Here is a 27,036-nt window from a genome sequence, read left to right as displayed (position 1 = left end):
ATTTGTATCTGTGTTAATAGAACCCAGTTGTAGCTGGGACGTGTTGTCTTTAATCTCCTTTCTAATGAGTTCAATTTTCTTAATAAATAAATTCATAAAGTCATCTGCCAAGTGGGTGGGTCTACTGGGAGGAGTCCCTTGTTGGGTTAGCAATGCTACTGTACTGAACAAATATTTAGGATCGTTTTTATTGAGGCGGATGAGATTGGAGTAGTAATTAGCTTTAGCTAAGGTAAGCATGCGTTTATATGTTATTAAACTATCACTCCATGCTTGATGGAAAACTTCAAGTTTCGTCCCACGCCATTTGCGTTCCAGCTTTCTACATGATAGTTTAAGAGCTCTAGTTTCTTCTGTAAACCAGGAGGTACGCCTTTTAGGGGCCTTTTTTAGCTTTAGCTATACTATCAACGCGCAGGGCATCGTTAACGTTGTTAGTGAGGTTATCGATAGAGCCCACATAATTTGGGAATGGCGCCATTACCGAAGGCAGTAGGCCAGCAAGAGTCATAGTTGTGACAGCATTAATGTTGCAGCTCCTAAAGCTATCAATTATAGTCTGGAGCGCCACACACGGAGGGTCTGATGGGGTAATCATATGGATATTAAAATCCCCCATTATACTTATATTGTCGGCGTGTGTCACTAGATCAGCGACAAACTCTGAGAATTCACTGATAAAGTCCGAGTAGGGCCCAGGGGGGCGATAGATAACAGCCAGGTAGAGAGGTAGCGGTGCGTCAGACCTCATAGTAAGCACCTCAAATGATTTATATTTATTACTTAGGTTAGGGGTAAGGTTAAGTTTTCATTGTATATTAGTGCGACACCCCCCACCCCTTTTAAGGGGACAGGCAATATGTGCATTTGTATAGTTAGTAAGAGAAGCCTCATTAAGCGGGAAACAATTGTCTGGTTTGAGCCAGGTTTCGCTGAGACCAGTGATGTTAAGATTGTTGCCTCTAATGACCTCATTAAGTAATAACGTTTTGGGAGACAATTTGTTTTGAGGAATTTTTGTTAATGTTATCCATAGTAGTGATATTAATAACATTACGTTTATTTTGTGTAGTGCTCCTTAAATGATTTCGACCATATCTAGGAATTGATATGATGGAAATCTTCAGATTGTTTGCTTGGTGCTGCGTTAAACTGAACGCGTCATAATTTGCCACCTCAGTAAAAATGCATGTTCACTTCTGGCACAGTCACTACAGAAAAAACATGTGAATTGTATATTATTCTAGAAGAAATGCTGTTTGTGCAGGAATTTTCTAGCCTGGCGCTGATTCGTTCTATCTTAACTGACTCCTCACCTGGACTAACAGACACTGTAATTGCCTGTGACTAGAGCAGGGTTTCCAAACTTTTTGACTCGTGGGGCCTCATTGGTCTTTAAAAAATTTGGCCGGGGGCCACGCTATCTATTTGCGTGCGTACATACATACATACATACATACATACATACATACAAACATACATACATACATACTATTAATGTTTCTTGCCAGCAACTCCATAACTATTTAACTGATTACCCCAAAACATAGTTAAGTGTTGTGCCACTGACTAAGAAAGAAAGCATGACATTTATTCTGCAGGTCAGGATATGTATTGACACAATTTTCTTATCATTTTTAATTAGTCCTTTCCACGTTGGTGACAACACCAGGCCAAGTGAATTCCAATGGCATGGATAGTGACATTTCCTGATACGGATCCATTCATCATGAAATGTTTACTTAAATACTTTTCCTGTGCTCACTAATTGGGGACGTTTTCTCATGTATGCAATATATTCACCCTCTCTGTCTTGGCCTTGTTAATAATAAGCTTTTCTTAGTTGTGCTTTCCTCACTGAAAGGCCACTGGGGGTCTTTGACATGAGGTCTGCTACCCCTATCGGGACACAGTGGAAGGACAAATATTTGCTTATCTTCAGGGCAACATGAGCAAGTAAACTGTATCTTACTGCAAATAATATCAGTGTATGTATTATATCAATTGTGTTCATTTGTCTTGGCTGCAGCACATACGCGCTGTGGTTTTGGCAGTGAAGGAGTGGAAACCACATAATAATTCCAGATCCCAGTGCAACTCTTGAAAGTAGTGGTCATGATATACTACTGTAGCATTTTATTTGGTAGTTCTTTATATTATAGCTCACATTGTGGTTATGGTAAATTTACTGTTGTCACTCTGGATGTCATTTACACACTGTGGTATGTATTGCATGGTTGTAGTTAGAAAACAAGTAGGTAACAGTTTATAAGACCGTAAATGTCGAGGCAAACACTGATAGTTTGGTTAGATGAGTGAATTAACTGTTTGACAGCTTGCCTCTGTTTTGGGCTTCAGAGACAACTCTCAAACTTTTTTTTTGCAACCCAGTCAGCATCTGTGAGTATGTTTAGAAGCAACTCTAATCTTTTTATAAGTCAAGCCTTGTTTAGTTTTTTTTCATTGCTTATTATGCTCATCAACCACTGAAACCTCTGAAGCTTGATTGTAATCTCAATAAATCTAATTTCAATTGAATTGGTGGACTGTACTTAAATAGAAACATACCGGTAATCCAGAGTACAACAGTGAAATGCATGCCTTCTAAGGTCATTAAAATCTGGAGAATTTCACACACTTTGACACAGAAATTAGAAATTGGGTATCTGGTCACACTATGATTACACTCTTCCGGGTACCATGTAAAATGTCTACCACTGCAGTGATGGTGTTTCAAATAGATTGCCATGAAGTTTGCTCGGTACATAAGACAGACCTCTGCCACTACCCCCCACCTTCTCTGTCTCATAAGCCGTGTGTTTTCAGTTTGGGGAATGTCACGTAGGGGTCATAGATCACAACCTGAGGTATTATCTTCATGAGCTGAGTGATATAGTGAAGAACAGCAGGTGTGCAGGCCAACAGGTTGCATAATTTGGGTCAGCCTTCTATGCCAGGAGTGCAAACCATCCGGCATTCTTTAGAATCTCACTAGATGAGGCTAATTCTATTTCTGCACAAATGTTTTGACTGAATAGCGCTTTCAATCATTGATGAAAGATTACTCACTATTACTGCCGCGTCTATGTGGTTGTGATCGAAGAGGTACCATGATTCTTGTTTATGGAACATAACTTACAAGGCAATTGAGGTCAAGTGAGGCTGTTTTTTCTACAAATACATACAAGTTGTGCATAGAAGTCATGTTTACAATTAGGATTTTTTTTAATACTTTAGAACAGGGGTCACCAACGCGGTGCCCGCGGGCACCAGGTAGCCCGTAAGGACCAGATGAGTCGCCCGCTGGCCTGTTCTAAAAATAGCTCAAATAGCAGCACTTACCAGTGAGCTACCTCTATTTTTTAAATTGTATTTATTTACTAGCAAGCTGGTCTCGCTTTGCTCGACATTTTTAATTCTAAGAGAGACAAAACTCAAATAGAATTTGAAAATCCAAGAAAATATTTGAAAGACTTGGTCTTCACTAACTGACAAAGAAACAGATAACAGATTTGGTGTCCAGTTCAAAGTGTGACATGATTTATTTAAAAATTTGAGAGTTGACTTTTGTATTTTCATGAATTATTATTTGTACAAACATGGTGCAAAGTAATTCATGATTTGTTAAAAAATGTTAGTGGCTAGCTAGTTAAAATGGGATATTGTGATTTCACAAGACTATCTTAGAAGTGATCATTTGAAAATGTTCAATTTGAAAAATGTGCACTTAGAGAAAATATAAAAATAAAGTGTTGTATATTGATATTTATCTGTTTCTATATATATTTATTGTGAGAAATCATTAAGATGATCAGTGTTTCCACAAAGATAAATATCATTAATTATTAGTAATAACATAGAGTTAAAGGTAAATTGAACAAATTGGCTATTTCTGGCAATTTATTTAAGTGTGTATCGAACTGATAGCCCCTGCGATGAGGTGGCGACTTGTCCAGTGTGTACATCGCCTTCCGCCCGATTTTAGCTGAGATAGGCTCCAGCGCCCCCCGCGACCCCAAAGGGAATAAGCGGGAGAAAATGGATGGATGGAAACTGGTAGCCCTTCGCATTAATCAGTACCCAAGAAGTAGCTCTTGGTTTCAAAAAGGTTGCTTTAGAAGATGTATGGGTGTCTGTAAAATAATGTGCAGTATTATTAAAATAAATATTTATTGGTGGATTGATTAATATTTAATCAGTATATCTCTATTTTGATGGACATCTTTCATCCACACTCAAATTACAATTCCTATAGGCTAGCCAGGCACCTTGTTATTTAGGCACTTTTTTATGACCATTTTAAACATCTTGTTGCATATTAGTGATAGGTGTGTAGAGTTGAGTGTTTTATTTTGGACGAAAGTAAGAGCTTCTTTTCCTTGACCGAGCTAGGGCTTCATGTAACTAGAGTTGCGTGGATTTCCTACTAAAAATTGATGTACTGTATATTCAAATTCAGAAATCTATGTACCCAAGTTAAAATGTTTATCTATTTAAGTGTTCGCACGCACAAATCCAAGCAAATTTATTTTCTAAATCGCAATCAACTTAGAAACGGACTGTGACTGGCTTGGCACACCCGGACCACGCCCAGGCCGCGCCCCCTATTAATTACGTGTGTACGTGCGTGCGTGCGTATGTGATAATGGGGGATCGGGGAATTGTTTTTAAGTTTGTCAAGCACTTTGTGTGCATTTCTTTTATGTTTGAAAAGCGCTTCAGAAATAGTTTGTTTGATAGTTTGATTGATGATGGCGTATCTGACGTGTACATTGTCCGCCAAAAGTCATGTGTCCAAATAGTGCTGTGTAATATGGAAGAAAAAAAAAATGCTTATGCAGGTAACTTTATATCCTGATAACTACATAATCACAATATAGTATTTTTCTTAAAATGATATACAAACACACATGAAGCTAATGCCAATTTTGTGTATTTACTATTTATTTTTCTTACTTTTTTTGTAAAGCATAGTTAAAACAATAAAAAGTATTGTTAGTATCAGCCTTTTTTTGACAGTGCATACTAGGACCATCACAACACATGAATCTGGAGATGGCATCAGTAATTTCTCGGTGTCTGCAGTACCGCTTGTCATATACGATGCCTTTGGACAACTCTGTCAGGCTCTTTTTTTTTTCTTTTTCATCATGTTGTGGTTTTGAGGTATTGTTAGTACTTTAGTTAGTACTAGTATTTTTTAGCATTGATAACTGAGAGCTAACTATAGTTCATGCTGCACTGGACTTAAGGAGAGATGTTAATGTCATTATAAACTGAAACTGAAGATGGCAGTAATGCAACATACATGGATGCAAACTGCCGTAAAACTGTAAAGAAGAAGAAGTTTGCCGCTGTTTGCTGTCGCTTGTGCTACTGCTGCATCGCGTCTCGGCTCGTCAAAGTTATGCTAGACTATAGAGCATGCCTCTCATCTGGATAATAGGAGGATTTCGCCGTTAATCTAGAAGTATTTCATCTGTGACATTCAATTTATACCCGGAGATGGAGACAAACACACTAAAACAGGATGCAGTGCAGTGTTTCCCACAGGACAGGCATCTATTTGTGGTGGTGTGGTTGGGGGGTGGCGGCGGCAGCGGCGATGACCAAGAAGAACGCGGAGTTGGAATATAATTACAACATTTTATGTACATATTTATATACAGATTTGAACAATTAGTGATTCACTGAAATATATTTATTAATTGTGGTTCTTACAAAAAATATATCTTATAAAATATAAAAGCTAAAATGTCTCTTAAAGCTCTTCCCTTTAATTAGTGAATACTAAATAATTTAACTTTAGCCTACTACTACAACCATATTATTTACCAGCAACATGAAGTGAAACAAAGGCAGAGGTCTCCTGCCACAGTCAGTCAACCTCCTCCTCCTCCTCCTGCTGCTGCTGAACAGGTCGCACCTGTGGTCCGGACTGTAGGCCTCCAAGTCGAGCCCTTTTCGGCCGTTGAAAATATTTTTCTATACTCATCTGTGTGAAGGAGTGAACATCCAACATTAGAATTTATTACTAACGAGCAGAACCGCTCTATGTACAGTGCCGTCTAACCTTAAGCGGCAGCAGCTCAACACATGCAGGGTTCAACCTTAAGGTTTTTTTCTACTTGCCCGACTTCTCAAATCTACTTGCCCCAATATTTTTACTTGTCCTGCCTAGGTTTTTTTCTGTGTAGTGCTCATGGCTTATATCTTACTAAAATTCTTCCCGTTGACTATTTACAACACTACACAGTATTTATTATTATTATCTATAATTACATTTAAATGGCATTGCATACATGTAAAATTAAATGCTATTTCACATTATTTGACCAGTAGCAGTTACACTCATCTGAACAGGTCAGCCACCTGTTTAAAGCCTGATCACAGTTGAAATCTTGAAATGAAGGGCCTTTAATGGCCAAAACATTAACCTGGACAACATTTACACAGCTGGTTGGCTCAGATTTTATTATTTTCATTGCATTCACATGCTGCAGTGGACAGTGGACAATTTAGCTTCAGTCCATGTGTGTTTATTGACAACAGGGTTATAACCTGGACACGTTAGCTCGTCGGTATGAAAACAGGTGACTGTTACTACGTGCGTCTGCCCCGGCCCCCGAGTCCAACAGCGGCGGTGTTAATGAAGCAGCGTCAGGCTGCTCACCGTCAGTGAAACGCTCGGTGAAATCGCGGATTAACGTTAAATATATGACTAGCTGCGAGCGATGCGGCTATAACCTATCTACCTATAACCTATATTACCCTCGTATTTTGATCCCGTCCGTCCGTCCGTCCCTCTTCTTCTTCTTCTTCTTCTTCTTCTGGCCCACCAGGTGAATTAAGTGCTATTGGCGGAGTTACAATGCATAGTAGGCTACCGCCACCTACTGCACCGGAGTTGTAACTACAAGCAACATTCACAGACAGTCCCATTGCTTTTATGAGCGGTCGAAAAATCCATTTGTGGCGGACGTAATTCTTTCGTGGCGGGCCGCCACAAATAAATGAATGTGTGGGAAACACTGCAGTGTCAGCAGCAACCTTTTTAACCCTTTATTGTGTGGTTTAAAATTAATTATTTATCTGAACGGTAAGCTATGGACATCCTATCAGTCGTCATCACATTGAGAGCAGAAATTGTACAGTAAGCGATTGTTTTATTATGCTTTTAGTTTGTATTTCTTTTTAAGCACTTAGCATTACTGCTACACGATGCTTAGTGTTTCACTAAAGTTGGATCTTTTTAGCAGAATTTCTAAAACTTGTAGCTCATCCTCCGTATGTTCAGGCTCAAAAATATAAGGTTCTGGACAAAACATTTGTCCCAGAGTAGTTGTCTTTGGCCCCCACAAAGTCGGCATGATTAGTATCGTTGTTGATGTGGAAAGGATCTGCGATTCCTACCTCTACGTCACGTGACTGACTAGCTCATTTTCTCTCAAAATGGCTTGGGAATCTCCATGAGATTGATATTATTTTGATCATATCTATTTACTCACAAACTTTGGAAGTCTTTGGTGTCAGACATCAGATATATATGATAATAGCTTCAATATAGAGGCAACTTATTTTTCCACTCTAGTGGTAAGATTTATTTAAATGAAAAGTGCTTAACAAAATATATTAATACTTCTGGCTGACGTTGTGACGTTCTACTCTGTTCAGTGGTGCCTGAACACATGCACCGTAATAACGTCGTATTCCTTTCAGTATAGAATGATCACTTTGGTCTAAGAGAGCACAGCTTGTAGGTTCAGTGTGCACAATTGAATAGCTTGGATGGATGGATGGATGGCTGGGTTGCTCAACAGCAATGTGTTTATTTAAGTTCAGATTGTTCTTTATGTTCAGGGAAAGATGTGAATGCCTTGTGTTTGTTAGCATTTAACCTAGGAAGCTAGCGTCAGTCAGTTCATGAGTTTATCAAAGTGCAGTTATCAATTATGTTTTTTTTTATCATTTTGATTTAAAGTAGTAAAACTAACTGTCGGAAGTTTTATCGGGGTTATCATTAATACTGTTTATCATTACATTCCTAGTACTTTGTCGCAATTTAACACTCTCTGTACTGTTTTTTCATCCTAGTCTTCAAGTGATAGAAATTAAATAATGTGTTCAAGTTGCTAGTAACGACTCGTTGGCAGCCTGTTTTGCAGATTTTCTTCCCTCTTTTTGGGGCCAATTCCTCTTTTGGGTTTTTATAGCTTTCAATTAGGGCTGTAACAACTAATCGATTATCAAAATAGTTGGGGATTAATTTAGTCATCGATTCGTTGGAACTATGCTATGCGCATGCGCGGAGGGTTTGTTTTTTGTTTTTTTGTTTTGTTTTTAAAAAAAAATTTTTTATAAACCTTTATTTATAAACTGCAACATTTACAAACAGCTGAGAAACAATAATCAAAATAAGTACAAAAACAGTACAAAACAGCGCCAGGGCGGCGCTGAGGCTACGTCTCATGAGGGGGAGGTAAGCTAGCCAATGATGTCATGTGCAGCTCACGTGACGACCCCGTCTCCTTTGCTGGAAACATTCGAAAAATGGCGCAGGAAAACAGTACGGATTGTTCAGCGGAGAAACATCTTGAGGTTATTGCTTCAATGGAGAAAAGTGTACGACCTAAGTCGTCAAAAGAGTAGGAACACTTTACTTTAAAGACTTCAAAGAAGACCATTTCCTGCAAAATGGCACGGAAGTACAACATTGCTTCAGGAGCACCTGAAAAGGAAACATGTTGGAGCCATGGATGAAGGGAACTCACGGTACGTAACTTTTAAAGTCCATAGTGGCAACAGGCATTCATGAGTTCAGCTTTTTTGTGAGTAACGTTAACGTTATGCCTTTGTTGCAACGCGGGGCTGATAATGTGTCTCCGGCACATTTGACTCCGTTTTGAGAGAGAAAACGCACGGTTACCAATTTGGAAATAAACGTAACGGACAGAAATATCTCAGGTTGGTTTCATAATGGATCAATGTAGCCGGGCCCGATAAAGCTACATAAATATATTTAGATTTGAGTGACGCTTTAGTATAACTAAACGTTATGAAGGTGCTGGAATATTTCATGCTATTATTCAAAGGCAGCCTAAAATGAATCCTTTATTATTCACAACAGAAACGTGTACAATATCTGATTCAGTTCTGATCTGATGAGTTACATTTCTGTGTTATTATTGGTGTATGCTGCACCCCCAATGTCCAGAACATGGTGCCAGTATGCTTGTTTTTTTTCTCAATAAAATACTGTAAAGGATAGAAATGTAGTTTGTCTCTTTTGTCCGATTATTAATCGATTAATCGAAGTAATAATCGACATATTAATCGATTATCAAATTAATCGTTAGTTGCAGTCCTACTTTCAATATATTCCTGCCAGCTCTTACGGTAAACTTATTTCAAGTGATGTAAAAATGATACCACAAAGTACCATTGTTGCTGCAATTACATTCGCTGCAGCCCAGATGTAAATATACAATATAAACAACAGAATTATGTTGTATAATATAGGCTCCAGCACCCCCCGCAACCCCAAAAGGGAATGAGCGGTAGAAAATGGATGGATGGAATAGACATTTTAATGTCGTATTCTAATTTCCAATATATATCGTAAATTTGCGCAGCACTATGTCCAAAACATTGTCTACTGGGTTACACGATTATGGGACGTTTTCCTGTGGTGGAAATATTACGAGCTGACATTTCATTATGATATATAATGAAAAGGACATGAATTGCATTAATAGGCCAAAAAGGTTCTGGAATGAGACGCCGTTTCTGACATCTTCACCAAACTGCAATTATTAACACGACCCATTTGTTTAAAAACCCAAGATGGCATGCTTTTGCTGTGATTTGATGATGACATATTTAATTTTATATTAGGATGCTTGGTGTGGTCTGCACTCTGCATTAACACTTGCCTCACCCCATTTGCAAGCAGACTGAATCTCATCCCTAAGGTGGTCTTAGTCTACATGTTTGGTGCAGGCCTGGAATAAGTAGACTCCATTCTCTGTAGTGACCTAAGAAATGGTCTAGATTGTTGCAAAAGGACCCAAAACTACAAAACTAAACTAGGGATGCACAATATATGTTTTTTAAGATGATACTTTCCGATGTTATTTCTTTTATCTGAGCTATTTATCAGTATGTCGTCATAATGCCTCATATCGACTCAATAATTATCTCTCCGGTATTTATCATGCGCCCTTAGAATGCACCCTTATGTTGGCTTTTCACATTAACTAATGTACTTACTTTTACATGACAAGTATTCTTTACTTGACAGTTAACATAAGAACTAAGAAAATTGTTTTTAATGAGTGGCTTGCAGTTGGCAGATGTGTCTGGAAGATGGGGAACCTTTTGGGACATTAAAATAAAAGGTGATGCATTTATTTTGTCTCAGATCAAACTCCTTGTTTGTTATTTTTAGTGACTCTGGGTGATAAAGCAGATTGGCTACCCTGTCTGAGCATCCTCTCTCAAGTGTTGTGCGAGGTTTCATCACGTTTAAATATAGAAACACAACCACGTGTTAAGCTAAATCTATTAGTTAAGTGTTTCCAGATGTCATTAAGGACCTGCACATTGTTTTTGTATTCTTGTGAGTGTGTTTTCATCCGCAGTGCTTTTTCATTATACAGTGTGTCAGCCTCCACTGCAAATTGCAATGCTCAGAGAGTGTAGTTGATATTTTTTCAAAGTTTCTTGCTCTTTCCTTCAATTACTGTACTGTCATCTGTTAATGTTTTTGATAAGAAGAAAGTATATGCACATACCCACTTTTTGAAATAAAATGACATGTATGACTAGTTGGATAATAGGCTGAGGGGAATTTGTGTGGTTTCATCATAATTTCCCAGTACGAAGATCAAGAACAGAAAAGTTTTTTCCAGAAAATCTGCCATCCTACTATTTTGTCATGTGTGACAATGTTCGGTCAAGCGCCAAATGACAGGAATGCCATCGTTGCAGCTTTGTGAAGAAACATCATAGCGCTTAACCCACTCCGCAATTTGCATTTTGGCTCTGCTTCGTGCTGGTATGTAGACCATTATTAGTTGCAGATTTTCTCTGCCCTATGAAAAAAAGAAAATGAGTCATTTACAAACAAGGAGCACATCTGGTGAAAACAGCGCATTGAGTTGAGCACAAAAAGCATTTTGTGGTCACAACCGGCCCCCAGCAAACTAAATAACCACAGATGAGGAATGCAACAAAAAAAGCGTTTACAACTCGTGCACACAAAAATGTGTTTCTAATCTTTTCAGGCGAGTGATGATAGGAACCAGCTCAAATTCTCATCTGTTTATGGACAAGCCAGGTTTGTAGATGGAGGTCAGTACATTTCCACCACACCATCCTATGATATAAAAATCCTAATCTTGTTGTGCTATAAAAATAGGTTTGAGATGCTGTCAGAGGCACCTATTAAAAATCATGCAAATAATGAACCACAAAAAAAATGGTGGGTATTTTTTTAATGACATACGATTTTAATTTGCTTTCATTAAAAAAAATAGAGCAGCCAATTAAATAGGGCAATATACTGTACACATGCCATAAATTATGCAATGGAAATGGGTTGCTGTTTATGCTTGGTCTGTCCTTCAAATGGTGTGTTTGTGTGTATATGTTGAGGGTTCCCTTGGAAACAACACCTGCAAGATCAGAGTGTGACAGAGGTCAGTGTTAAGCATTAGGGTAAGACTATTTTATGTGTAGCCTGCAGACAATGTTCTATCAACAGACTCATTCCTGCTGTCTCCGAGGGTCATAATTCCCTGTAGAAAACCAAAATAAATACACACATTGAACATTCAAGAAAAAACGGATAAATAAATTGCGGCAGTCGATGGGTGGATTTTCTTTTCCGCCATCAAGCCTTTCTGAGTTTCAGGTAACGTTTAATTGGTGCATTTGACTATGCGATTTTACAGATGACGAATGGTAGTTTGCAATTTGACATTGACCTTTCACAACTACAACTCAAGATACTTGCTGATTCAAAAACCTTGACCTTCCATTTGTTGTGCACTATTCCGCCATGACTCATTCTCAAGTTTGTTTTCAGTATTTGACGGTGACCTCTCACCTTTTTAAAAGTGTGCAGCCTGTTTGAAACTGCAAGTTTCAGCCTCGCATTGTCAAGCCCTCATGTTGCGCTTGTGGGCGAGATGCTGCAGCCCTGAACAATAGCTAACTTGTAACAGCCTAATCAAACATGCTTTATGTCGTGCCTTTTGTCTATTTTACCCGGTTGTTTCTCCAATTACATACCAAAACAGTATACTTCTTGTTTGTCTCACAGCCTGCTCAGATATATTGTTGCCTTATTAACTATTACTGAACACAAGACCAATTTTGTAGTCGTCTACCACAGTGATTTATAACAACTATCTGCATATAATGTAGCACCACAAACACTCTTTAACGACCTTTAAAACCAATGGAGCTTGTTATCACAAAGTGCAAAAGAAAGTGTGTCTTTGAGCTAATTTAATTGTAAGAGGTATTGTTTTCTTGATCATTTATTGGTCAATTTGTCAGTTAAAAAAAGGCAAAACATAAATTCTGCATAATTCTTTTTTTTTCTGCTTGTTACATTTGTTTCTTTTGTTGTTGTTTAAGTCCCTTCCTTTTATACAAACCCCGTTTTCATATGAGTTGGGAAATTGTGTTAGATGTAAATATAAACTGATAAACATTTTTTTTTTTTTGCAAATAATCATTAACTTTAGAATTTGATGCCAGCAACACGTGACAAAGAAGTTGGGAAAGGTGGCAATAAATACTGATTAAGCTGAGGGATGCTCATCAAACACTTATTTGGAACATCCCACAGGTGAATAGGCAAATTGGGATCAGGTGGGTGCCATGATTGGGTATAAAAGTAGATTCCATGAAATGCTCAGTCATTCACAAACAAGGATGGGGCGAGGGTCACCACTTTGTCAACAAATGCGTGAGCAAATTGTTGAACAGTTTAAGAAAAACCTTTCTCAACCAGCTATTGCAAGGAATTTAGGGATTTCACCATCTACGGTCCGTAATATCATCAAAGGTTTCAGAGAATCTGGAGAATTCACTGCACGTAAGCAGCTAAGCCCGTGACCTTCGATCCCTCAAGCTGTACTGCATCAACAAGCAACATCAGTGTGTAAAGGATATCACTACATGGGCTCAGGAACACTTCAGAAACCCACTGTCAGTAACTACAGTTGGTCGCTACATCTGTAAGTGCAAGTTAAAACTCTCCTATGCAAGGGGAAAACCGTTTATCAACAACACCCAGAAACGCCGTTGGCTTCGCTGGGCCTGAGCTCATCTAAGATGGACTGATACAAAGTGGAAAAGTGTTCTGTGGTCTGACGAGTGCACATTTCAAATTGTTTTTGTAAACTGTGGACGTCTTGTCCTCCGGACCAAAGAGGAAAAAAAACATCCGGATTGTTATAGGCGCACAGTTGAAAAGCCAGTATCTGTGATGGTATGGGGGTGTATTAGTGCCCAAGACATGGGTAACTTACACATCTGTGAAGGCGCCATTAATGCTGAAAGGTATATACAGGTTTTGGAGCAACATATGTTGCCATCCAAGCAACATTACCATGGAAGCTTAAAAAATGTGTCTCCTCAGTTCCCAAACGTTTACTGAGTGTTGTTAAAAGGAAAGGCCATGTAACACAGTGGTGAACATGCCTTTTCCCAACTACTTTGGCATGTGTTGCAGCCGTAAAATTCTAAGTTAATTATTATTTGCAAAAAAAAAAATAAAGTTTATGAGTTTGAACATAAAATATCTTGTCTTTGTAGTGCATTCAATTGAATATGGGTTGAAAAGGATTTGCAAATCATTGTATTCCGTTTATATTTACATCTAACACAATTTCCCAACTCATATGGAAACGGGGTTTGTACGAGAAAAAAACATTGTATGTTCCCCTAAAGTCTTATGATATTTCTAATAAACCAGTCTGTCATGCAGCAAATGGACAGACAATAAAGGCAGACCTGCGAACGAGTATGCATTTTTCGTACTCAAGCATTTTGACCCTGGAATATCCCTGTATGGTTCGCTGCTGTCTAAGGACACATTTTTTTGTATTTTACTGGTTTCCATTTTGAGTTCAATCTCTGGAACTTGGTTTATGCTCCTGCGTTGAGTTACCGGCGTAGACTAAACCGGCTCGCTCCGCTCTCTTAAAATATTTTGCGTCGTGTGACGTGGAACTCCCAAAAAAACGAACCTCACAGTGCGGCGAGGCAGACCATAAAGGCTGTGATTGGTCGACTTGTAAAAAAGGTTTGCAAATCACAGTGTAGGTGCTGATAGAAGCAACATGTATATTTGTTATCGGTATATTACTTCCGTAGTTGGTTAGAATAAATAAATACAATGTATAAATATTGTGAAGTGAATTTGATTTATACAGCGCTTTTTCTCTAATGATCCAAAGCGCTTTTACATCGTGAAACCCAATATCTAAGTTACATTTAAACCAGTGTGGGTGGCACTGGGAGAAGGTGGGTAAAGTGTCTTGCCCAATGACACAACGGCAGTGACTAGGATGGCGGAAGCGGGGATCGAACTTGGAACCCTCAAGTTGCTGGCACGGCCACTCTACCAACCGAGCCTTACCGCTATATAATATTAGATCATATTGTACACATAATGTGATTAAAAAGGTATTTCCTTGGGTTAATTCATGCAAGTTTATGTTTACTTTATTTTTGTTACAAAACCCATGTAAATTGGAGGGGAATATATTTTTTGTTCCGGTTTGGTCATTGTTGGGGGACAATTAATATGTGACGAAATAAGGGAAGCAGCATGAGACGGCAAGTGTTTGATGGAAGACGGTAATCTAGTCTCGGATCGAAAATAAACTTTATTCCCTTGGAGTTTGTGAGGCCAATGAGGTATGAATCTTTGTGATGAATGTATGTGAAATCAATGTGTTTTCTTTTATTTGACGTCAGACTAATTGTAAGTTCTGTTTTTCTTATTTTATTAGTTCTGACAGCATTATATTTGGCATCGTTGTTAACAAGAAGAAGGTGTGGCTGAAATAAATGCCTGTGAGCAGAAACGAACGACTTGAGCCTTGATTAAGACCTCGAAGGGAGTAACAGTCAGAACTCTAGCCTACATCGCGCTGGAGAGAAGGAGAGAGAGAGCACGGAGCCGTTAACGAGCAGCTCGTTGAAGAGTGTTGTCGCTCTCAATCTTCAAAGGAAAGAAGGCGCATGCGCGGACACTCCAGAAGCAATCAGGGTCCAACCGTGCAGCGTGGCTAACTCAACACCAAGTAACACGTTTGAAATAAGTTAAATGTGAATGTTTGTTTAACCTGCTAACTTTAAAGGGACTTGTATGATACAAGGTGATTATCATCGCAAAGCTAATCTTATGTTAATTTCTTGTTTTGTTTTGACAATTTAAAAGAGCACATCAAGGTATTTAAAAGGCAAATTTACAATATAATAGATTTTTGACATTGAAATTGATGTGTGCTTTATACCAAGTGGAATACTGGATAAACCTTAACTAAAAATAGTGTCATAATACACAAACTTTAGTTTTGAAAGAAAAAGCAAACCTAAACATATCTAAGTTGACAGGTAGCCTACATTCAAATTTGTATTCAACTACAGTTAAACATTTTCGTCCAGACTTTTAAGTTAGCTAATATTCAAACCAAATTAAGTTAAAACACAAAATCAATAGGCTAGCAACATGTCTAACCAAGAACACACTGACACTCGACCCGCTGTGGTGTTGCTGAAAGAAGATCCTGAAAAAGTTGCGACCCCAAATCCCCATGAGCCAATCACAAGTCAAGCAGTGAAAGAAGAGTGCTAAAGGAAAAGTACAAAACCCAGAAAACTCACTGAGAAAGGCCAAGCGTTTCATGAGTAAGCTTCAAGCTCGCTTCAACGCCATTTATGAAAAATGGAAATGTACTGCCAAACAAGCAAAAAGAGCGCTTGACGCATCTGATATAGCAAACTTGCACGATCACATTGCTCAAATACAAGAAACTTCTGGTAAAGTCATGCAAGCGTATGAAGAACTACGTAGTCATGAAACTCCCGACGGAGACACTCGCCGCAGAGTTGACACATGTGATCCAATTTCTCAGAAGGTTTTCCAACAAGCACAAGAGAATCTTGCAGCAGAAGAATATGAGCGAGATCAAGACAAGAGGTAATTTCACTGGAGTGAAGCTCGTTCAGTGTTTATTTTCGCAGCCTTGCAAAGATCCAAAAACTCAAGTAGTCGACATTCAAGTCAGCTGTCTGCGAAAAGGCAAGACGCAGAAGTAGCTGCAGTTGAAACCACTCTGTTGGTCTTGGAAGAAATGGAACGTGGCCAAAGTGAACTCGAAATGCTTGATAAAGAAATGAAACGAAAGAAGAGGGAGCTTCAACGCTTGGAAACAGTGAAGCAAATGAATCCTGCAAAAGCGTGACTGGAAGTGAATGAACAAGAAGGCGACTCGGTTGAGGAATTGTCAGATCTTCTGCATGGAAGGAGCACACCAAGAAAGCGACCATCCAAGCCAGTAAGACAGACTGAAGTGAAAAATTAATCTTCAGGTTTCAATCCATATGCACAACCGTTCATGCCAAAAAACACCACTTTTTATTTTTTATTTAGCCTTTATTTAACCAGGTAAAATCCCATTGAGATCAAAGATCTCTCTACCAAGGGAGACCTGGCCAAAAGGGCAGCAGCAAGGTTACATTAAAAACAGTAAACAACACATAAAACATCAAATTTACAACATTAAAACTTGCTCACATAACACATGTGCATACAGACAAGGTAGACCGCAATCCTTTCACAGAAGCTTTAAACTCATTTAATGTAACAAGGGTTTGAAGTTGAAGATTCGATTGTAGGTTATTCCAAGCCTTCGGTGCTGAAAACCTAAATGCTTTCTTGCCAATTGAGGCGTCGAGCACATACAGACGGCAACCTACGAGCAATGAAACTCCAGAAGATAGCAGAGTCCTTGGCAGAGTCCATCAACATTAGCTGTCTTCCAGTTCCAGAGCCCGCAGTTTTCAATTGGGATCCCATTTAGTACACGGACTGGAAAATGTATTTTCAATTGCTGATTGAGAGAAAGAACATCCCAGTGGCTGAAAAGATCTACTACCTCCGAAAGTATGTTGGTGGTCCTGCGAGAAAGGCAGTTGAAAGCTACTTTCTGCTCGGAACAGGAATGGCATACCGTACAGCTTGGAACACTCTGGAAGAAAGATATGGTAGTCCATTTGTAATGGCCAAAGCTTTCAGAGATAAGCTGTCAGCCTAGCCAAGGATTGGAACGAAGGATAATGTGGAGCTAAGAGAGTTCTCAGACTTTTTCAAAGGTTGCAAAACGGCAATGCTACAGATAGTCTTCAAATTCTAAATGACTGCTATGAGATCCAGAGAATGCTCAGCAAGCTTCCTGATTGGCTTACAGCAAAATGGAATCGTAAAGTAGTTGAGATTGAAGATAAGTGTTTTTTTTTTCCTACATTCAGCCATTTTGTCTTCTTTGTAGAAAAGGAAGCCAGGATTGCGTGCAACCCAGTGACGTCTCTAAGTTCTCTCAAGGCAAATGACTCAGAGAAAGAGAATGCGAAAACTCCAACGACTCTGAATGTTGAGGCAAGGACGTTGACAAGTGGTACGGAAGAGAAAACCGATACAGTGAAGTGTGAATTCCGTGAAAGGTCAAATCACAACATTCTGACATGTCGAAAGTTCATGGAGGAGAACGCTGAAAGAGTGAAATTTGTAAAAGACAAGGGATTGTGTTTTGGTTGTCTTAACTCTGGACACATCTCAAAGAAATGCGAAAAGAGAAGTATCTGCAACACATACAAGGGGAAACACCTAACATGTTTACATGAAGAATGAGACAAAGAGTCAAGAAAGAATAGGGACAGCCAAAGGGAAACAAAAGTGACAAGTGAGTCAAAGGAAACCAAACGAACTAAGGAACCAAGTCAAGAAACACCAAATGAGGCTATCTCAAACTGTGTTATCCAAAGTGACAATACTGACCTCACATCCACAATTGTTCCATTGTGGTTGTCCACAACAAGTAATCCAGAACAAGAAATACTGGTTTACGCTCTTTTGGACAGTCAGAGTGACACAACGTTTGTTCTACAAGAAAAGGCAGATGTTCTGGACACAGACAAGAAAGATGTGCAGTTAAAGCTCTCCACATTGTCATCCAAAGACACAGTCATTCCTAGTCAAAAGCTGACAGGTCTACAAGTCAGAGGCTTCTACTCATCAAAGAGAATCCCTCTTCCCATGACATATACAAGAGAGTTAATCCCTGCCAATCTAAGTCACATTCCCACTCCGAACGCAGCAAGAGCATGGCCTCACTTAGAGCACCTCGCTGATGAGATTGCCCCTCTAATTGAATGCGATGTTGGTCTGCTAATAGGTTACAACTGTTCACAAGTTCTTGTACCCAGAGAAGTCATGTTAGGAAGAGACAATGAGCCCTTTGCTCAGAAAACAGATCTTGGCTGGACCATAGTTGGAGGACTTGATCCACGTGTTGACTACGGAGATGTAATTGGATGCAGCCACAGGATTGTTGTCAAAGAAGTGACACCCAACTCACCATCTGATCAGTTGTTGAAGGAAGTGCACTACATTTGTCGTACCCAAGTCAAAGAAGTAATCACACCGTTGGATGTGATTAAAGTGCATGAGTCTTATTTCAACAAAAGAAAAGTGGAAGACTCATTTCTCCCAAGAAGACTTGCGGTTCATTTCAATAATGGAAAGGGGAGTAAAAATGCAAGAAGATTGTGATTGTGAACTACCTTTGCCGTTCAAACAAGACACGCCAAACTTACCGAACAATAAGAAATGTGCAGAACATCGACTTGTGTCTGAAGAAAATATTTGAAAAAAACAAACAATATCACAAGGACTACACAAGGTTCATGAATGAAACAGTAGAGCGCAGAGATGCAGAAAAGGTGCTTCCTGAAGAACTGGACAAGGGTGCTGCCTGGTACATTCCACATCATGGGGTGTACCACCCCCAAAAGCCCGGAAAAATAAGAGTGGTCTTCGATTGTTCGGCGAAGTAAGAAGGAGTCTCGTTGAATGATTACCTTTTGACCGGACCAGAGTAGACCAACACGCTGGTGGGAGTTTTGTGCAGATTTCAGAAGGGCCCAGTAGCAATCATGTGCGACATCGAACGGATGTTTCATCAGTTCAGAGTCAGCGTCGAAGATCAAGACTATTTCCGCTTTCTCTGGTGGGCTGATGGAGATTACCAGTCTACTTCATCCGTCTATAGCATGTGTGTTCATCTGTTCGGAGCTGCTTCGTCATTCCAGCCTGCGCAAACTTTGGCCTCAAGTACATGGCTGCACAGGGTCAAGGACAGTTCAGTGAATAAACTCTCAGGTTCATCGAGAGAAACTTTTACGTGGATGATGGCCTGATCAGTTTCCATTCAGAAGAAGAGGCAATCCACCTAGTGAACGAAGCAAAGCAACTCTGCACCACTGGAGGTTTGCGACTCCACAAATTAACCTCCAATAGCCCAAAGGTGCTTGACAGTCTTCCCAAAGAAGATTGTGCAGAGACAGTACGAAACCAAGACCTCACACTTGGTGAGCAACAGCTTGAGAGAGCTCTAGGTGTCAAGTGGTCTATCGCCTCAGACTTTTTTCAGTTTTGTGTAGAGGTCAATGAGCGTCCACTTTCCAGAAGAGGAGTGTTGTTGACCGTAGCCTCCATTTACAACCCACTCGGATTCGTGGCACCATTCGTCCTACGGGGCAAGACAATATTACAGCAGCTGTGCCGTGAAAAAATGGACTGGAACGAACCGCTCTCAAGTGAACTCAAGTCTCAGTGGCAGTCCTGGCTGATCGATTTGAAGAATCTAGCAGATGTCAAGATTGATCGCTGTTACATTCCAAAACATTTTCAAGCAGTTGAGAAGTATGAACTCCCATCATTTCTCAGATGCAAGTGTTACAGGATATGGCGTCTGTACCTACCTAAGAGCTATCAATGAATCAGGAGCAATCCATTGCTCTCTTGTATTTGCCAAGTCCAGAGTAGCTCCTACCAAAGTCACTCCAGTACCAAGGTTGGAGCTGTCTGCAGCAGTCGTTGCAGTGCGTACAAGTGACATGCTCAATGCAGAGTTGGAGCTGAATGTCAAAAAATTCTTCTGTATAGATTCACAAGTCGTCTTGAGATATGTCAACAATGAAGCAAGACGCTATCATGTGTTTGTAGCGAACCGCTTCTAACATATCAGAGAGAGTACCAACCCCACACAGTAGAAGTATGTTGCATCAGAGAACAATTCTGCAGACCATGCGTCGCGTGGACTCAAGGCCAAAGATCTCATCGCCTCAAACTGGTACAGTGGGCCATGTCTTCTCTGGCAAGAAGAGCTACCCAGTGGAGAGTGCAAGGTGGACGCAGGAGACCCAGAAGTACGTAAAGCTGTCGTACACCACACACTCAAGGTGGTTTCTCTGGAAGAACGTTTTGAGAAGTTCTCCAGCTGGTCAAGATTAGTCAAAGCTATTGCAAGGCTCACCAAATTCGTAAAGGATTTCAAGAAGATGCAAGAGAGAGCCAACGAAGCCACAAATCTTGAAGAAAGACAGGAAGCTGAGCTTGCAATCATAGCCATTGTACAATGATCAGTTTTCTTCAAAGAAATTAAGGAGCTTCAGTCTCGAAGTGAGTTGACTAAGGACAAAACAAGCAGGCTCTATCGACTCAATCCCTTCCTGGACCACAAGGGCATCCTCAGAGTGGGAGGCAGATTAGAGCAGGCTTCGTTGCATCCACACATCAAACACCCAGCTATCTTACCAAAGACTAGCCTCATCACAAGGCTACTGATTGATCACTACCATCAGCAAGTGCAACATTCAGGGCATGCCTTGACGACAAATGAACTCAGGGCAAACAGCATTTAGGTAATTTGCTGCAGTCAGGCAGTATCATCCTTTATCCACAACTGTGTCAAATGCAGGAAATACAGACGTGGAACAGAGCAGCAGAAGTTGTCAAACTTGCCGAGGGAGAGAATGGAAACAACTCCTCCGTTCACGTATTGCGGAATGGATTGTTTTGGCCCGTTTTATGTTAAAGAGGGAAGAAAAGAGCTGAAACGTTATGAACTGCTGTTCACATGCTTGTATTCACGCGCAGTACATATAGAGCTACTCAACGATCTGTCAACTGACGCCTTCCTCAACTCACTCCGTGCTTTCATCGCCCTGCGCGGAAATGTGCGTCAGCTTCAGTCAGACCAGGGCACCAACTTTGTTGGAGCAAGACGAGAGTTCCAAGAAGCTATCAAAGAGATGGATCAGGAAGGTCTGAAGCAACTTGACTGTGAGTTTGTCATGAACCCTCCCTCTGCCAGCCATATGGGTGGAGTTTGGGAGAGACAAATCTGTACGATCAGAAGCGTCTTAACCTCCATTCTAGACCAGTCTGCTCGAACACTAGACACTTCCTCACTAAGGACCTACCTTTACGAAGTAATGGCCATAGTTAACAGTAGACCCATTACCCCACAACTTCTTAACGAACCTACTGGACCTCAGCCACTCACGCCCAACCTCCTCTTGACCATGAAGTCATCAATAATAGCACCACCACCAGGAGACTTTGTGAAGGAAGATCTCTACCTACGCAAGAGATGGCGTAGACTGCAATATCTCGCCAATGAGTTGTGGCGGAGATGTAGAAAGGAATACTTGTTGAGCCGACAGCAAAGACAGAAATGGCAGAAGACAAGAAGGAATGCCAAAGTCAATGATATAGTGCTCATACAAGATGACACAGCACCCAGGACCGATTGGAAACTTGCTAAGGTCACTGCAGTGTATCCAAGTGAAGATGGATATCTGCACAAAGTGCAGCTTCTAATTAGTGACTCTACATTAGATGACCATGGCACACGACTCAATAAGCAGACACATTTGGACAGACCTATCCACAAGACAATTACACTGTTAGAAGTAGAATAGACCCACACTAGTCTGAAAGGGTAAAACACATTAGATTTGGTGGGAGTGTAGCTGCTGACAGAAGCAACATGTATATTTGTTATATAAATTTCATAGTTGGTTAGAATAAATAAATATAATGTATAAATATTAGTTCATATTGTACACATAATGTGATTAAAAAGGTATTTCCTTGGGTTAATTCATGCAAGTTTATGTTAACTTTATTTTTGTTACAAAACCCATGTAAATTGGAGGGGAATATATTTTTTGTTCCAGTTTGGTCATTGTTGGGGGGACAATTAATATGTGACGAAATAAGGGAAGCAGCATGAGACGACAAGTATTTAATGGAAGACGGCAATGGAGTCTTGGATTGAAAATAAACTTTATTCCCTTGGAGTTTGTGAGGCCAATGAGGTATGAATCTTTGTGATGAATGTATGTGAAATCAACGTGTTTTCTTTTATATTGATGTCAGACTAATTGTAAGTTCTGTTTTTCTTATTTTGTTAGTTCTGACGGCATTATATTTGGCATTGTTGTTAACAAGAAGAAGGCGTGGCTGAAATAAATGTCTGTGAGCAAAAACGAACGACTTGAGCCTTGATTAAGACCTCGGAGGGAGTAATACACAGGGCACCTCATAATACGATACAATATGCGTTACATGTATCCCTATGAAATCCTTTTTTTTTTTTTTATTCAAATAAATTGTTTCCCATTTACAATATTTTAGAATTCCGTTTTTTACCAATCACAAGTATTTTACCAACATAGTGTGTGCTTTTTGTTTCAGTGAAGATTATGTCAGTAATTAATTGCAAAAATATTTGTATTTATTGATACATTATATCCTTAGAGAATTTTGCCCATTGTTTCAAGTCAAAGCTTAATAATGTAACATAACAATCCACCAATCAATGATTTGAGCTTACATGCTTTCAAGCACAGGCAATGGATGCATCGGTTATTATTTCAGCACTCGTGACCAAACAATACCACTATAAGCTGTCACGTTATCATTGACTTACCAATGAAGCTGTTTAAGATGCTACAATCCTAGGCGCTCCACATCAGGCTATCACGATTCCACGCAAGTCCGCCCCCTGCCAAACAAAGCCAGCGCACGCCCACCTTGCGAAGGCCACACCAGCCACACCACGCAAAAAAACTGCACATCCCCCATGCCCAACGCGAACACTGCAACCCAGCTATCCACACAGCAACAGGGAAAGAGGTCAACGCATCCCACCCACATGTCAGCGCCCAGGCAAGCCAGCAAGCCAACATCAGCCAGTCCCCACAATTCCATCAGCGCACGGCCACCAATCACTGTTTTATGCACCTTATAGTTAAAATAGAGCAGCAGACTTTTGCCCGCATTTGTTTACTAGTTAAAATGCATAAAAATAAGAAAAGCATGTGTTTATGTCTTACAAAAGGATTGTGAATGATGGGCAAAATTACCCCCCAAAAAGTGCAGTCCCCCTATAGGAGCGATATTTTTGATTCTTTAAATGTCTTTTTTTTTTTTTTTTTAATTTGTAAATGTTTTAGAATGTTTTTTTATTCATAAGGGCAACTTGCTTCACGTCCGGTTTATGTGAAATCACACAAGTTAATTTTCTGTTATATAAAGCTTTGTTTTTATAAATTAAGTTGTTTGAAAAAAAAAAATAAATAAAAAAATAAAAACTTTTGAATATCTTAAGTTTAGCTTGTGGTATGTTGTTTCTAATGTGGAAAGACGTACATGTGTCTTCATCTTAGCACTTAAGCCCGCTAGCATGAGTCGGTCTGTGATGTTCATCAAAGTGCGGCTATCGATCACAGTTTTTCGATAACTTTGACTCAAAACGGTTATAGTAACCATCAAAAGTTTTAACGTGGTTATCTTTAATACTGTTTATCGTTACATCGATAGTTGGTATCGACTTAGTATCAAAGTAGCTATACTTTTGACAACCCTGTTGCTAAGTAACAGTATGCTACTTTTTTGTACTTACAAAAACAAATACACCATGAAAATAAAGCTTGGGGCAATATTGGGAAGGCTGGGTACACCTTGGACAAGTCGCCACCTCATAAGCCATCACACAGTGGATGTTTACATTGTCACATCAACTCTTAATTTTTATTTTTTTTTATATTCGCTTGAAACAGATGTTTCTGCACAATTATTTGCACTTAAAAATACAAGTGTGTGGTAATAAATGTGATCAGAACATTTGAGCATTATAATTATTTTCAATTACAGTAAGTGTGTTTATCCTACACATTCTTGCCACTTCATTTTACACATCATGGCATTTTTTTTTTTTTTGGACATATACCACAGTAATATCAAACGGTGACCTTAATACCGTAATATTGTACCATGAGATTTTGATATGTTACCTCTCTACTAAATAATGTAGTGAATGTGCCTCTATTTAGTGTATTATGATAACACAGAAAAAATATTTTATGCAAATAAAAATAATTCTATAGCTAAGTGCAACAATGAATATTTGTAAAATTACTTTATAGATAATTTTGTTTGTATTACACACAACTATTTAAGGAAAACGTCATTGATGCAAAATTACCAAAAAAAATTACTAAAAAGCAACAATGTATGAATAAAAATGTCAATAGCTGCTTGCACTGACAGACTAGAAGAGATGATGTAGTCGCATAAACTTTTGAGGAAAATCAAGTGATTTGCTGAACGTATAAAAGAGAAACTGCAACAAATGTATCAGTCCTAATATGCAAGTATTGATCCGATAAAAAAACAACACAAAACTTAGCATGTTTTAATGTAATGACAATGTAGAGAGATGAAATGTTAAGCATTCCTTTGGAAGGCCAGCTAGCTTTGTATGACAAAATAATTTGACCTCACTTGACCAGACTGTAAACATTTTTGTCTTTTCTGTTGTTTAAAACTGTGGCTCTTCCCCCAAATTCTATCTGTCATGAGAAATATTGCTCACATTTCCTGGAAGGTTACCGAAGTTGTTCTAAAAACTTGTTAGTATAATGCAGTCATGCAGAAAACAAACTTTTCACATTTGGTCATATTTACGCGAGTAAATTATAGTTTAAAATTTGGCTCCAAAGGCTTTTGTCTAAAGTCAGGGTCAGTTCAGTGGAGAAGGAATCTCCTTTAGTGCAACATGTATTTGGCCTTGTTCCTCATGACAAAGCTTACTGGCATTATACATCTGCAAATGCTTGTTAGTCACTCATAGCTTTGCACAAGGCTAGTAACTGAAAAAAAATGTCATAATTTTATCACTTGGTGCGTTGAGTCAAGTCACCATAGTTTGACATGTCGCACGGCACGTCTGTCTCATGATGTTTGTAAAACATTCCGAGAAACTCTAAACAGTGCATTCCACATAGCAGGATGCTGTCCTGGCCAGTGGGGGGAACGGGATAATGTGTTTGTCAGGAAGACCAACACATTAGTAATCAATGCCTTCATGTGCCCCACTGACGCTAAATACACCAGGAAACAAAGCTGAAGCTGTTGAGCAAGCAGGACTTTCCATGCTGAAAGCGCTGTGAGCTCATCCGGAAAAAAGACAGGATAAATTGAAGCCACAAGACACTGAAAAGCGCACTTAGAGGATACTGAAGAAATGTTATTGCTGTAAGAGAAAGCACAGCAAAACACATCTATTAAATGGGCTGTTTGCAACCTGCTCCCAGTTAAATTTTTCAAAGAGGCAAAGTTATAGCATTACGTGCTGAAAGCCGTAAGAGGGCGGGATATACAGATAATGCTTTAAAACATATTGAAAAGTTGGCGCCCTCAATGTCAATGTTGAAAACAATAACAATCAATAATTTTCATATGGACAGTCATGTAGGACAGCCTGATAAATAGTATAATGATCAATTCTGTGCACAAAATAAGGGCACTATCATTTCTGTGTTAATGGAATCACGCAATTATCCAATAAACGTAATCTATTGTTAATTGCGGAATATCACGGAAATTGACATTGTGACTGAAATGCTGTCATTGTGAGAATAAGGAATGTAAAATCACAAACTGGTAAAATCATCCGTATCCGAGACACTCAGCCAACCTCTCCCGAACTAAACAATGTCAAGACAACCACTTGAAACACCAGCTAAGTCTGCAAACAAACTACAAAGACAGTGATTTTCAAACTGGCTTGGGTACGTGGGCTACAACTATTGGTACGCCAAAGAATCACTTAACTAAATATGCAAACAAGGTGTTACTGTTCAAATTGTGATGTTACAGTGACCAAAAATATTAAACACACTTGGTAAATATAAACTCTGCCTTGTATTTAATGAATACAATGCCAGGAATTGAGGTGTCTTAAACATCGTCAGTGGTAAGCTTAACCATTCCAATAAAGTAGTACCTCAACTTACGTGCTCAATTGGTTCTATGACCGAGCTCGTAACTCAAAATATGTGTATCTCAAATCACCGCCACCCTTTGAAATGAATTGAAATCAATGCTTGCCCTCCTCCAAAAGAACACATTTTTAACATGTGACATACCTAAAAAACTTTTAGATAAGAAATGTTGTTTGAAAAACAGTACAATATAATGTACTACCAACCACATTAGTTTTTATTAATTAATATAATAATAATTTAGGGCATTTTCCTCTTCCAGCAGACTGAAGAGTAGTGTTTAGAAAATTACTTTTAAAAAGTAATGAATTATAATTACTCGATACTTTACAAAATATTAATTTATTTACTTATGGAATTACTCTTTAAAAATGTAGTTAATTAGTAGGAAAAGTAGTTCCTGTGTACATTTTTTAAAAACCTTCACATTTCTGGTATATGCAATTGAGAGACGTTTCATAAGAGCAGCTGTGTTTGATAGCTCAGCAGCGGCAATTTTCACTGAATTGGGTGTAGCCTGCCTTCTGTCCGAGTGCAGCTGGGGTAGGCTCCAGCACCCCCCGTGACTCCGAAAGGGACAAGCGGTAGAAGTTG

At 39.2% G+C, this 27,036-nt stretch overlaps 1 protein-coding gene across 4 annotated transcripts in view; it reads left to right on the top strand.

Moving 5' to 3' along the window:
* Nucleotides 1-27,036, top strand: part of sbf2 (SET binding factor 2) — a 245,236-nt gene that overhangs the window by 81,110 nt on the left and 137,090 nt on the right. The window lies entirely within an intron of this gene.

Source organism: Nerophis lumbriciformis, linkage group LG06 (genome assembly GCF_033978685.3).
Source record: "Nerophis lumbriciformis linkage group LG06, RoL_Nlum_v2.1, whole genome shotgun sequence".
NCBI lineage: Eukaryota > Metazoa > Chordata > Actinopteri > Syngnathiformes > Syngnathidae > Nerophis > Nerophis lumbriciformis.
Note: the sequence above shows the minus strand (reverse complement) of the source record. Positions and strands in the feature narration are given on the sequence as shown.